Source organism: Anabrus simplex, chromosome 10 (genome assembly GCF_040414725.1).
Source record: "Anabrus simplex isolate iqAnaSimp1 chromosome 10, ASM4041472v1, whole genome shotgun sequence".
NCBI lineage: Eukaryota > Metazoa > Arthropoda > Insecta > Orthoptera > Tettigoniidae > Anabrus > Anabrus simplex.
The window spans coordinates 114,085,553-114,098,621 of NC_090274.1; the positions used below are offsets into that span (position 1 = coordinate 114,085,553).

The 13,069-nt window shown below is 41.5% G+C and overlaps 1 protein-coding gene across 4 annotated transcripts in view; it reads left to right on the forward strand.

Moving 5' to 3' along the window:
• Positions 1–13,069, forward strand: part of capt (adenylyl cyclase-associated protein 1) — an 861,909-nt gene that overhangs the window by 91,424 nt on the left and 757,416 nt on the right. For all 4 annotated transcript variants that reach the window (XR_010861164.2, XR_011018799.1, XR_011018798.1 and 1 more), the window contains exon 3: positions 12,110–12,166. The gene's annotated coding sequence lies outside the window, so the exon portion shown is untranslated. The remainder of the gene's footprint in view (positions 1–12,109; positions 12,167–13,069) is intronic.

A 13,069-nucleotide genomic window follows, 5' to 3' on the forward strand; every position in this document is an offset into this window, starting at 1 on the left:
AGAGCTTTATTGTATTTTTCTTGTGAAGAAGACATAACTGGTACCAATTTCAACTGTTTAAAAATTCTCGCTTTCTCAATATCGCTGTTAATGACAGACAGAATTAAGCAATATATACAGGGTGAAGCCTCCGTGGCTCAGACGGCAGCGCGTCGGCCTCTCACCGCTGGATACCGTGGTTCAAATCCCGGTCACTCCATGTGAGATTTGTGCTGGACAAAGCGGAGGCTGGACAGGTTTTTCTCTGGGTACTCTGGTTTTCCCTGTCATCTTTCATTCCAGCAACACTCTCCATTATCATTTCATAGCATTTATCACTCATTAATAAATCACCTTGGGAGTGGCGACCCCATTGTAATAACAGCCTATATATGCTTCATTCATTACATCCCTGACTCGGTCAGTGACTGGAAAACAGGTTGTAGATTTTCATACAGGGTGAAGCGTAATTCGCGCACTCGGGCGTCGCAGCGCGACTCCTCACATGCTAGCAATAAAAAAATGTCTCTTACAACTTTTCGTCTTGCGAGTATATCCGGCAGAAAAACGACATTGAAGAGTAGCAATCTGGCAACACTGTAACCACATGTAGGGTAACTACCTCTGTCAGCAGAAGTTAGTCGTACTATACATTTGGTGCAGTGGATAGAGTTTTGGGTTAGCATGCAGGAGGTCGAGTGGTCGAGACGTATGTTTTTTATTTCGTAAATGTAATCCAGGTGGTATGGTATCTGGCATCTTAATCGTCAACAGCGATTGCAGTGGGTCCTCTAGAAACCATTTGCACTTACATACTACGATCCTAGAAATGGACGAACAATCTTTTTCATTGGTCAGCTTTGAAAGGCGCCCTTTCCACGTCGTGGGCGTGAATTTATTCGCATCACTTCATCTACTAGATGTGAAACATGTTTTCTTTGTACCCTCCTCCAACGGTCCCATAGATTAGTACCAACTATTATTCTTGCATCGTTCAGGTCCATTACATTTCGTTAGGGCCTTACGTTACCAGTAGGCCTAGCAACGTGCTCTGCGAATAATGTCCAACCTCGGTTACAATTTGTATGTGTTATCACCATGGTCCCAATAATTCTGCCTTTCGGCATTGCGTCTAGTAACCGCATGCTGTTCAGTACGTATCTCAATGTATTATTATTATTATTATTATTATTATTATTATTATTATTATTATTATTATTATTATTATTATTATTATTATTATTATTATATCGATGCGATCGTGGAAACATCATGTCTATTACTGTTAGGGAAACAGTGTAATTCGAAACCGACCATTTCACCATTCCGGGATGAATCATGCAGAACAATATCTGTCAGAGAGGTATTGCTCGTTAGGTGGAACAGCGCGCAGGACTGACGGCGTGTTTAGTACGTAGCGTATGCACTGTCCACCAGACATGGACTAGTGGCGAGCGGAGTAACGCGCCCATGACAGACTCCAATGTACATGCGTACACATATCGAATGTCCGTCTTATAAACTTCTAAACCACTGTGGCAGACGTATGGCATACACAAACTATGAATATGTGGATATGCTTCTGTTCCTTGGTGCATCTGATAACCGGGCTGGTGTTGCCGCTCGTGAATATGCTGCTAGATATCCTCGTCGACGCCATCCAGATAAAAATGTGTTTCGTCGTCTGGAGGTGCGCCTTCGGGAGTCAGGTTCTCTCCTTCCACCATCACGTGACAGAGGTCGTCCACGGACTCGCCGTACTCCAGCTACTGAGGAGGCTATTCTGGAGGTCATACACCAAGAACCTCAGAGAAGTACACGTAGCGTAGGAAGGCAGCTGCGTATCTCGCAACGCATGGTCGTTAACGTGCTGCACGAGCATGGTCTGCACCCCTATGATTATTCTTGCACGCAACACCTGCATCCTGCAGATCTCCATCAGCGGGTGGAATTCTGTGAATGGTTCCAACAACAACAGGAAGCCAACGATGACTTCGTGAACACGGTACTATGGTCGGATGAAGCAGCATTCAATCGTGAGGGTGTCTTCAATTTGCACAATGCCCACCATCGGTGTGAGGTTAACCCACACGTCACTCGCGACCGTGGATATCAAGTTCGCTTTGGTATCAACGTCTGGGCGACAGGTGTCTGGGCCCCTACATGTTGCTTCACCGGTTGACTGCACGAAGGTATAATGCATTCCTCTCAAACTATATGCTTGATGCGCTGGAAGATGTTCCGCTACATGTACGGCAGAGGATATGGTTCCAACATGATGGTGCGCCTCCACACTCCGGAAGTAATGTGCGACAGTATTTGGACAGAACATTTCCAGGGAAATGGCTGGGACGTGGAGGTCCAGTTGTATGGCCACCGCGTTCACCTGACCTAACTCCCCTGGATTTCTTCCTGTGGGTACACCTGAAGGAGCACGTGTACTCTACTCCGCCGACAAATGTGGAAGAATTGGTAGCGCGTGTTCATGCTGCTTTTGTTACTGTGAACACAGCTATGCTGCGAAGGGTCCAGAGCTGTATGATCCGGCGGGTTGCGCAACGTTTGGACGTGCAGGGAGGTCGCTTTGAGCATCTGTTGTCCTGAAGACAACGTATTCTGTTGTGAAGGTCATGCGGTCATTGATATGGACAGTATTAGAGCTAATTTGCTACATCTGCGCGATCATGTTACATGCAGTATGGTGGCGTCTCCGAAAACCTTAAGTAGTTCGTGGGACGTGAAATAAATAACATTATTATTATTATACATGTAGTATGTAAATGACGAGTAGATGTTGTGTTATTGTACTGTGCTATCATCTTTAGCATATAGAAAGTGATATTGTTTGTGTAGTTATTCTGTCGTATGTCTGGTCATTTGTTTCAGCTGTCTATTTCTTATTAGTCTAACCAGGTATTTGTTGTTTCAGCGTTACAAAATGTTGTAAATGTAGGATACATGTGACCTCAGAAACGGTGTCTTACTGTATTACAGTAGGTAATGTAAGGTGGAAATTAGCAAATAAAAATGCGCCTCAACCCAGGATCGAACCATCAACCTCCTGCATGCCAACCAAAAACTCTACCCACTGCACCAACTGGTACAGCACGACGAGAACGTGCTGACAGCGGTAGTTACCCTACATGTGGTTACAGTGTTGCCAGATTGCTACTCTTCAACGTCCGTTTTCTACCGTATATACTCGCAAGACGAAAATTTGTAAGAGACATTTTTTTATTGCTGGCATGTGAGGAGTCGCGCTGCGACGCCCGAGTGCGCGAATTACGCTTCAGCATGTATACATATACTGTTACCTACGGCTTCGCTCGCGAGGATTTCGTAATTTAATAAAAAATGACTGTATCTCTGTACTGCACGAAGACATTATCTCAAAATCCCTCAGGTATAAAAACTCGCCGAAAAATTGTATTTTATTTACCCCAGAACCTCTTTGTAAAACCACGTTTGTGGCATTACCTTTTGCGGCTAAGATGACCAGGCTACTGGCAGAGCCCAATCTGGAACTCTACATGTGAGAAACAGTCCTCTTAAGTCGAAAAAAAAAGTTTCTTTATTTCTAAAGATGATTCCAAATATCGATATTCACGTCTGTAACATCTTAGTTTTTGAGATATAAGTATGCTCATCAAGAGAATTCAACTCCTCCTTCACTTTTTTCGATCTCCAGCATAAGTTGATTGTACGAAAACAAAAGTACGTGTTTCTTTATTTTTAAAGGGGATTACACATACCAATTTTCACGTCTATAACATATTAAGTTTATGAGATATACTGTAGATATACTTATTTTAAAAACTGACCCACTCCTTGGCTGAGTGGTCAACGTTGAGGCCTTGGGTTAACAGGATTCCGGGCTGGATCGGGGATTTTAATCGGGTGTGATTAAATCATCTGGCCCGGGGACAGGTTGTTCGTGTTTGTTCCAACACTCTTCTCTTCATATTCACTCAGTACACCACATAACCGACCACAACAGGAACACGCAATATTAATTACATCCCTACACACGGGGTTGGCGTCAGGAAGGGCATCCACTCATAAAACAGGTTCAAATCCACATGTGCGACACAGTTCGCACCCGCGACCCCACAGGTGTGGGAAAAGAGGTAGATGATACTCATTGTAAAAATTCACCCGCCCCACCCCCTTAAATGGATTTTTTTTAAAAGTGGATCATTTATTTGTAAAAGAGATACCAAGTACCAATTTTAACGTCTGTAATTTCTTCAGTTTCTGAGATACTGTGTATGTATCCTCATATAAAGAATTCAACTCCTTCATCGGTTCTTTCCCCCTCCCATCCTCCCCTTCAGTGGATTTTCTGAAAACAAAATTTTGTGTTTTATTTTTAAAGGAGATTCCGAATATCAATTTTCATGTCTGTAACATGTTAGGTTTTTGTGATACATTGTGGATAATCTCGCTGCTGTAAGAATACTGGAACTGACGTTGCCATGGTTACGGCAGTTCATTTCTTTATTCGATTACTAGAGCAGGCGTAGTGTCGTGCCAATATCTCCATAACGGTTGGTTTTAGGGCCTTAAAACATGGTTTTCGGGCCCGCAGGGCTCACCGAGTTTTGTTCTTTGCGTCAAGGGGCTTAAATTGAGTTTTGTCTCGTCCTTGTACGACAAATTCGATATTTCGCCTATATTAGCGTAGTATTTTTACATCTCCCCGTGCTCCGCCCCCCTCGAATTGTTTTGAAAATAAAATACAGCCCATGTTACTGGCAATGTAGCTTTCTATAGGTGAAGTAATTTTTAAAATCAGTTCAGTAGTTTTTGAGTCTATCCGTTACAAACAAATATACACATTTTCCTCTTTATATATTATTATTATTATTATTATTATTATTATTATTATTATTATTATTATTATTATTATTATTATTATTATTATTATTATTATTCACTAAAAATGTGCGGTGTCAGATTTTGTAATTGAGTAAAATATCCTTGCTTCCTTAGAAACTGTAGCTTGTTTTTATAGGAATTTGATTCATGTTTACTTTTAATTGTTGCTCGTGACGCTTACAAATGTCGATAGATTTACTCACATGTTCTGGAAGTCTTTTAAGTTCTACATGTTTGAAATTATTGTTCGCTAAAATATCTAAGCAAAGAATACACTGCGGCCATCCGGGTTATTCACAGGAATGTTAGTGAAACCTAGTTTTAGTCATGATATTTGCGCACTTCTGTTTTTGTCGAATAATTGGACTTAAGGGCAAAAACTGAAGCAGATGTGGGAAGTGAACTTAGAACTAAATTCACATCCTGTTCTTTATTCGGTATTTTCGTAGGAGAATAGGCACTGGGCGAATCACTTTCACAGGATCGCATGGATCAAGCCAGTCCATGATTATGGCGATATATTTACCGGTAAAAGAGGTTAACTAGCCCTACTCAGAAAGCGCAGAAATTCATCTATACAGCACACTGTACTGTTCACTCACTGGCAACGAATTAAACGGATCCAGCTTTGTAATTGTGGAAGTTCTAGGCCTCTTCTTTTCAGGCGTGGACAGTTTAGATGAACCTCCTCCCGAGTTGTGTTTCTCCTTCGTAATCGTAACTCTTGTCCTAGCACTTTCGCTAACTCTTGAGTTTTGGCAGTGCGTTCCTGGACTCTGGAATGAAATTAAAGGAACATTCCTTTCCGAAAAACTTGTAGCCTCTTCATAGAATTCCCTTGCGGCACATATCATTTCCCTTCCTTGGTGATGAATTGTCACACCACGGCTGGCGGTAATTTTTTCACACGGTAGACGAGTCTTATCTCCCTCGAGGAGTATTCATCATGCTGGAAATATGTATGGAAATAAAATAATAGTACGGAATTAGTATTTAAAAAACCGTTAGATACTCAACGGCCACAAAACTGAAACATAAATAGAATATAACTCACACTGAATTGCTTGGGACAAGACTTAAGTCAGAAGCGAGAGGTTCGGTAACTCCAAGCAACACGAGCTGGCCAGCAGGCTTTTCTCCATGGCAACCTCGTTTCCGTAGCAATCATACTCCTACCTTCCTTTATCCTGCCCCGGCAGGCAGTCAACGGACCTCTCTCTAAGATCTGTCATAACTCATCTTTCATTATTGCGACCTTAAGGTCTGTCTCTTGCTTCTTCATGTTTACCCATGCGGCAACGTCTTATCTTGTTGTTGAGAGGCAATACCAGCAAGGGGGTATAGGTGGTAGACGGGAGCATGTTTGATGAAGATATCCCGTTATCTTTATGAAGACCCGCAAATATGTGCAGTAACCGCTATTGAGTGCTAACATTAGTACAGTAAACTTCGTCTTAAATATCGCCTCTTCCTCCCTTTGTATGCATAGCCTGTTTCAATATCATTGAGCCTTCTCAGTCTCGACTCCCAAGTTCCGCATTTACAGATGTGTACATACACGTTCACCACGATTTCCGTCACTGTCGCTCAGCTAATTTGAGGGAAAAAACTGTACGTCACAGGCTCAAGAGCGCAATCTCATGATTTGGTAGTATTGTACCGCAGCTGCTTCATTGTTTGCCTGACTGAATAACGGTACGTTATACAGGCTCGTTCCGAATTGGCGTGTGACGTAAGGATAGATGTACTTGTTTTTTGTAAATAAATACTGTACGTCTGAGAAGAAAACTAAGGCGTTATAACACCGTGATCAAACCAGAAGGACTATATGCTGCTGAGACCTTGGATTTAACAAGCAGAGGATTGCTGGAACAATTGGAGAAGTATGAAAGGAAGGTCCTAAGGAAGATTATCCGACAACGATTAAGACCTGACAAAGAGTTATACAAAGAGACTGAATTATAGAGTCGATGAAGAAGAGACGAATACAATTTTATGAACATCTCATACGTATGAATAAAGAAAGGCTCGTTTGACATTTTGAAGGAAAAAACTGTTCAGGTTGTTTATGGAGATACATGCTGATATGGAGAAAATGGGCATTAGTCGTGAAGACATCTAAAACAGCAACCACTTTCGACAATTAGTTTCAGACTTCAGAGGCTTCCGAGAAGGAGGAGAAAAGAAATCTTCAAAAGCGATTTTTTCAGAAGGAAGGAAGGAAGGAAGGAAGGAAGGAAGGAAGGAAGGAAGGAAGGAAGGAAGGAAGCAGATAAGCCAACGAATGAAGCGACATTGGCAGAAGATCAAAGCCAGGGGAGGGAAAAGATGATCCAAAATACAGTAGTAGTTACTCCGTGGTCCATAGTGGCCAAAACCGAACAGAAGTAGAAGAAGAAAACCCGTTGCACATTAAAGTGATAACATTTTAAGCAATAACTAGAGGGCCCGTGGTGCTCCGCAGCATTCGTTATAAATAGGTCGAGTAACGTGTCTCGATGTGAAATTGCCTGGATATATTTTTGAATGTTAACTTTTAGGATTTGTATTGCCTGTTAATTATGTTTCAGGTGAATGTTTGTAGATTTCCTTATTGTGGCGTAGGTTGATATTTCACGAACTATTTTTTAGTTTTAGACTTTTTGTAGTGAGTTTTAGATTATTTTGTTTCGCGTGGAAGTTGGTTCTTGTTGCAGGTCATATTGTCTGGGAAGCAGATGCTCCTTTCAGACAAATAATGAGAAAAACAATAATTGTATGTATTTACACGTCGCGGCACTATACAGTAGATATGATGTGGGCGATTCCAACTGTCATTGGGATTGTCACCAATTAGCCTAGCGAGCGTGACAACTGTGGATTCAACAGTAATCTGTCATTTTGGACATTTTATTTTTCAATCCTTGCAGACGGAAGCAAAACTTTGATTTAAACGACATCTAGAGAGTAGTTACGGATAACAAACATAGTAAAGTTAAAAAGCTGAACAATTGTCTCCCTCAAGGTTCTGTGCTCTCTCCATTGCTGTTTAATATGTACATTGCCGATATACCCCGCACTACATCACGCCAATTCGCGCACGCGGATGACCTAGCAATAGTTACTCAGCAATCCAATGCGAATAAGACAGAAGCAATTCTGAACAGAGACCTTGACATTTTGAGCGAGTACTTTGATAAGTGGTGTTTGATACCTAGCACCAGCAAAACGGAAACCTGTCTCTTTCACCTTAATAACAGGCAGGCAAACATTACTTTGAATGTTTCCCTCGACAACTCTCCCCTACCATACAATCCTAACCCCAAGTACCTTGGAGTGACTCTTGATCGGACACTAACCTTCAGGAAACATTTAATGAATACCGCTGCTAAACAGGAACGATATCATTCAGAAACTTGCAGGTTCTACATGGGGAGCATCAGCATCCAGTCTTAGGTCGTCAGCACTGGGACTGGTATACTCTACAGCCGAGTATTGTTCTTCTGTTTGGCTGAAAAGTCCTTATGTTAAGAATATTGATGTTGTTCTGAATCAGACGATGCGCATTGTCAGCGGCGCAGTCAGATCTACTTTTCTGGTTGCCAGTCTTGAGCCACATAACACCTCCAAGGATTCGCAGACAAAACAACCTAATTCGCGAATTCAGGAAGATAACAATGAACCCAAGTTTTCCAATTCACGAAGACGTTGTTAGGTATGGACGTCTGAAGTCAAGATCTCCGCTCATTCGGACTGCAAGGGAACTCATCAATAGGAACTTTAACGGTTCTGATGAATGGCAATTGGAGTGGACCAACACAGCTCCAGATGAATGGCAGACCCTCTTTAGTCGCCAACATCCACCACCTGGTTTTAATCTCCCCAGAAGAGCTTGGGTTCTTCTCAATAGAGTCCGTACCAATCATGGACGATGCGGGTCATTTTTGCATATGTGGGGTTTGCGCTCCTCTCCTGCATGCGACTGTGGTGAGAAGAAACAGACCATCCGTCATATTGTCACCGAATGTCCTAGGAGGTCATACTCCGGTCAGCTGAAGGAGTTTGTGTGTGCTTCTGACGGGGTTGTACAATGGTTGGACAGCTTACTTAGGTTTTTAAGTTTATGAACTGTTTTAGAGATTGGTTGATTGTTTAAGGTGTTATATTGTTTGTTATATTTTTGAATATTTGTATGTAGAGTTATGTACTAGCCATAAGCTAAATTATAAAGAGTCAGAATTTATCTTAGTGACCCCGAAAAGTATGGATTCAAAACTTATATTGGCCTTTTTCGATGATTTTTCATGTCACTCCTTCCTAACCCGCAATCGTAGGGGTATTTTTCTCCAGATAGTCATATAGATACCAAGTTTGGTTGAGGGCTATGCTGAAATATACGGACATGCATCTATAATCTCGCTCATTTGAATACTTTCTTTTTTCACCGTTTTTCACCCCCAATGCTGACGAAGACTTAAGTGGCATCCGGAGTGTCGCTGTTCATCTCAGCGACCCCGAAATGCTATGGTGTCTCACCCCTTACAGTATTTATCTCCGGATAGTATTAAGTCATATACGTCTGCCATTTAACATCGTTTAACTTGGCTGAAATGTTTACGTCAGGATATTACTCCCGTGCAGTGTGCAGCCCGCTGATTATTCACCAGCAGGTAATTCCGGAGAGAATAAAAACAGAATGAAGCAAATCGGTCCAGTGGAACGGCCGGGGTTGGAACACTTGCACGGAGTCTCAGTATTCATATACTGCCTACCTCTTCGGTGTAAATTGTTGAAATCATACTCTGTTTCTCACTTCATTCGCCGCTTCATCTGGAATGCAAACACGACTTACCTAAAACTATATTACTTTTTCTTGTTATCCTTCGTTTACATTTACTTTTCCTGAAATCTTCACACCACCAATAAGTCAGTTGATCTTTACTGGTGTAGTCCACAATGGACTGATATCCGTTGTAAATCAACAAAGGGTCATCTTGGTGGTATTGGTGAACTCCATAGCTGCAGAACAATCATCACCAGTTCAATATGGAACACTAGTTGTTACCAGGTATCAACTGTAGCAGTGAACTCTAAAGGTATCTACCTATCTTTACAACTTCACCTCCTTTGCTCCTGAATTGCAACCCTTCTTGGTCTTTCGTACAAGTGTCACTGTTTGACACACCCATGCTTAGTAATTTCCTGGATGTGCGAATGTCAACACATTCCATCTCCGTGCAAGTGTCATAAATTCGAACTGCCGGACGTACTGGCCAAAGGTGTTTTAGATTATACGAGTCTGTAATTTTGAACACACATTTTTCATAAGAACATCAATGTACGTTATGTGTAAATACCTACCCTGCTACCAAATCATTTAACTCACCAATTTGTAACTCGGATGTGGTTATGTTCTCTTAGGACTGTGGAGTGTTCAGAGTTGAAATAGCTAAAGCATTAACAAGTGTATATACCGCCCTTAAACGTGCGATGAATGCAGCTATAACTTGGTGTCATTAGATTTGAGGTTGGTCCACACAGTGCTTTTCGTTTTCAATTGACGTTTAAACTCGTGTCCATATTTTCGAATCCGTCACTCCAAACGTACGGTACACATTTTATCTTGCTTCTTTTACGGCCATTATAGTCCACATTATTTACATATTTTTAGAAGCTTTCTTTTACACTCCGTTCCTTTTCAAAGTATCACCCTCCACATGCAGTGCATTTTTCTTTTTTACAGGGTGGTATTAACATTTCAGACGCACGAAACATTCTGTTTTAGCACTGCAAGACGCGAAGGGAATTTCTTGCAGCATAATTTGTTCTTTCAGATTTCGGAATTTTCAGATACCACATGGATGTGAGGTGTTCTAATGCTGTCCCATTAGTGCCTGTTAGTGTCTGCATTGCCGCAGCACCGAGCTCGCTTAAGTGCGGCGAATATCCAGTATTCTTCATAGCTCCACGCAGATGATTCCTCGGGACGTTTGCATAATGCCACTGTTCACAGAAATTCCCTTCAGATGAGGCAGTGTGAAAAGGCACATCCACAGTGCCAAAAAAAAGTCATGCGTTTGAAATTTTAATAACACGGTATGAAAAAACGGCGCATGTATTGCTTGTGAAGGACTACTTTGAAATGGAACGAAGTGTCGATAAGTCATAAAACGTTGCAGTGAGCCAACATAAGCTCACCGGACAAAAGTGCACACGCACAGATGGCGCAGCGAATGAGTCCCATGCTCAAGCTCACGCGCAGTGCCTCTACGGGAGCAGAAGTGAGACACTGATGTTTCAAGCGGACAGTGTACGTGGCAGAAAAGGGCAGTCGTGTTTGGACGTGCTATACGGTGCGTGAAGTTGCTGGATTTGTTGGTGTTTCGCAGTGGGCACGAAACATGACGTCAGAATTGTGGTCGGAAGACATCCTGAACGAGAGGGGCCGGTGACGCGTTAGCGACGGGAACTGTATGCAGTGAACACTGGGAGGCGGGCACTTCGGAAGAGGCACATAAAGCTGCGCCTCTTCATTGGGCTAGAAACGGACATTAGCTGACTGGCGGAACGTAATGTGTGCAAGGTCAGGTTCAAGCCGGAGGTGGGTGTGTGATGCTTTGGGGGTGTTTTTCGTATAATGGATTGAGCCCGCTCACTGAGGTGACCACTCAGGTGTTGCCTTTCCGTCGGTCAACATCTGCATGATGAGTATGTTATTGATACCCCGGTTTTTCAAGATGACAACAGCAAAGCTCATCGTCCTGGATGCATATGTGTCTGGTTTTATGAGCACTCCCCACCCTATTATATTTCGATTTACCCGCAAATTCACCTGACTTGAACCCCATTGAAAATCTGTGGGATATGTTGGAACCGCGGGTAAAACGCCGACATCAGCATCCCCGCAATTCGGTGGAATTACGCGATGAAATCCTCAAAGTGGCTTAACGTGGATGTGACGTTCCTGGACAGCCATGTGGACTCACTTCCTAACGAAATCCAGGCGGTTATCATGGCCAGAGGCGGAGTTACACGGTATTAAATGATACTTATAATGATTTTTCCAGGAGTGACTGATTTTTTAATATTTTTTGTTCGGTGAGCTTACATCACGAAATCTCCACCTATTTTCACCTTACCTAACGAACATTCGTGTATCTCTGTACTATCGTACTCACAACAGTTATCAGTGTGTCTAATTTCATTTTGCATTGTTCTTTTGTGTATTTCGGATATGTATTTTTAATAAGTGTTTGTTCTTTCTTTTTTGCAGAAAACTGTGATCGATAGAAACAGAACACCAATAACGTTGACAGTGCCCTATAATCAGGTAAGCTATTTGCACTACTGACCTTTCTCTGTTGCATCGTTTTAATTGACCCGGAATTCTTACTACCAATTTTCTATTATTATTATTATTATTATTATTATTAGCGTATTCTCCCAATAATGGAAGACGTTAAGCAAACAACTCAATCAAGCTTTCTTTGGGTTCTTCTTGTTCTTCCAATAGGCTTTCATTCTCTCTGAGAAGGCTTGTTTACGTTCTTCCGACCATTTCGGTCTGCACTGTTTTTGCTTTGGTTGCTCTGATGTAACTTCCCACTTGTTGACTTTGTGTCTGAAGGTGTCTCTTTCTAAAATGTCTGTTGCACATATGTTTGCGTTTCTGAGGTCCTTTCGAAGTTCGTCCAGCCAAGGTGTTGAATTCTTAAGTGAGCTAACATAATTTAATATTCTTTTTGACAGTCGATTTTCTGGTAATCTTGTGAGGTGTCCAAAGAATTTCATTCGTCTTTCCTTAATGTCAATTTCAATGTTTGAAACTTTTTCTGTTGTTTTAATTATTATTATTATTATTATTATTATTATTATTATTATTATTATTATTATTATTATTATTATTATTATTATTATTATTATTATTATTATTATTATTATTATTGGGTTTCCGTGACTCAGAGGTGTAAGAAGAAGTGTGAGGGTAAATGGGTGGACAAGGACTTAACTAGAGCTTAGCTTAACACAACATAATTTGAAATGTTATTTCTTTCCCTTTTTTCTCTCTGCTTTAAAATTGATAAAATAGAAATATAGTATGTATACACCGTTGCTCTGATGTTGGCTTATCTGTTGTTCAACAGTTTGTAACACACTGTTCCTAAAGGGAACTAACGCCGATAAACGGGGGCAAAGGTGCCCATACTAAATAGCCTTAATGTAAAAAGAAAAG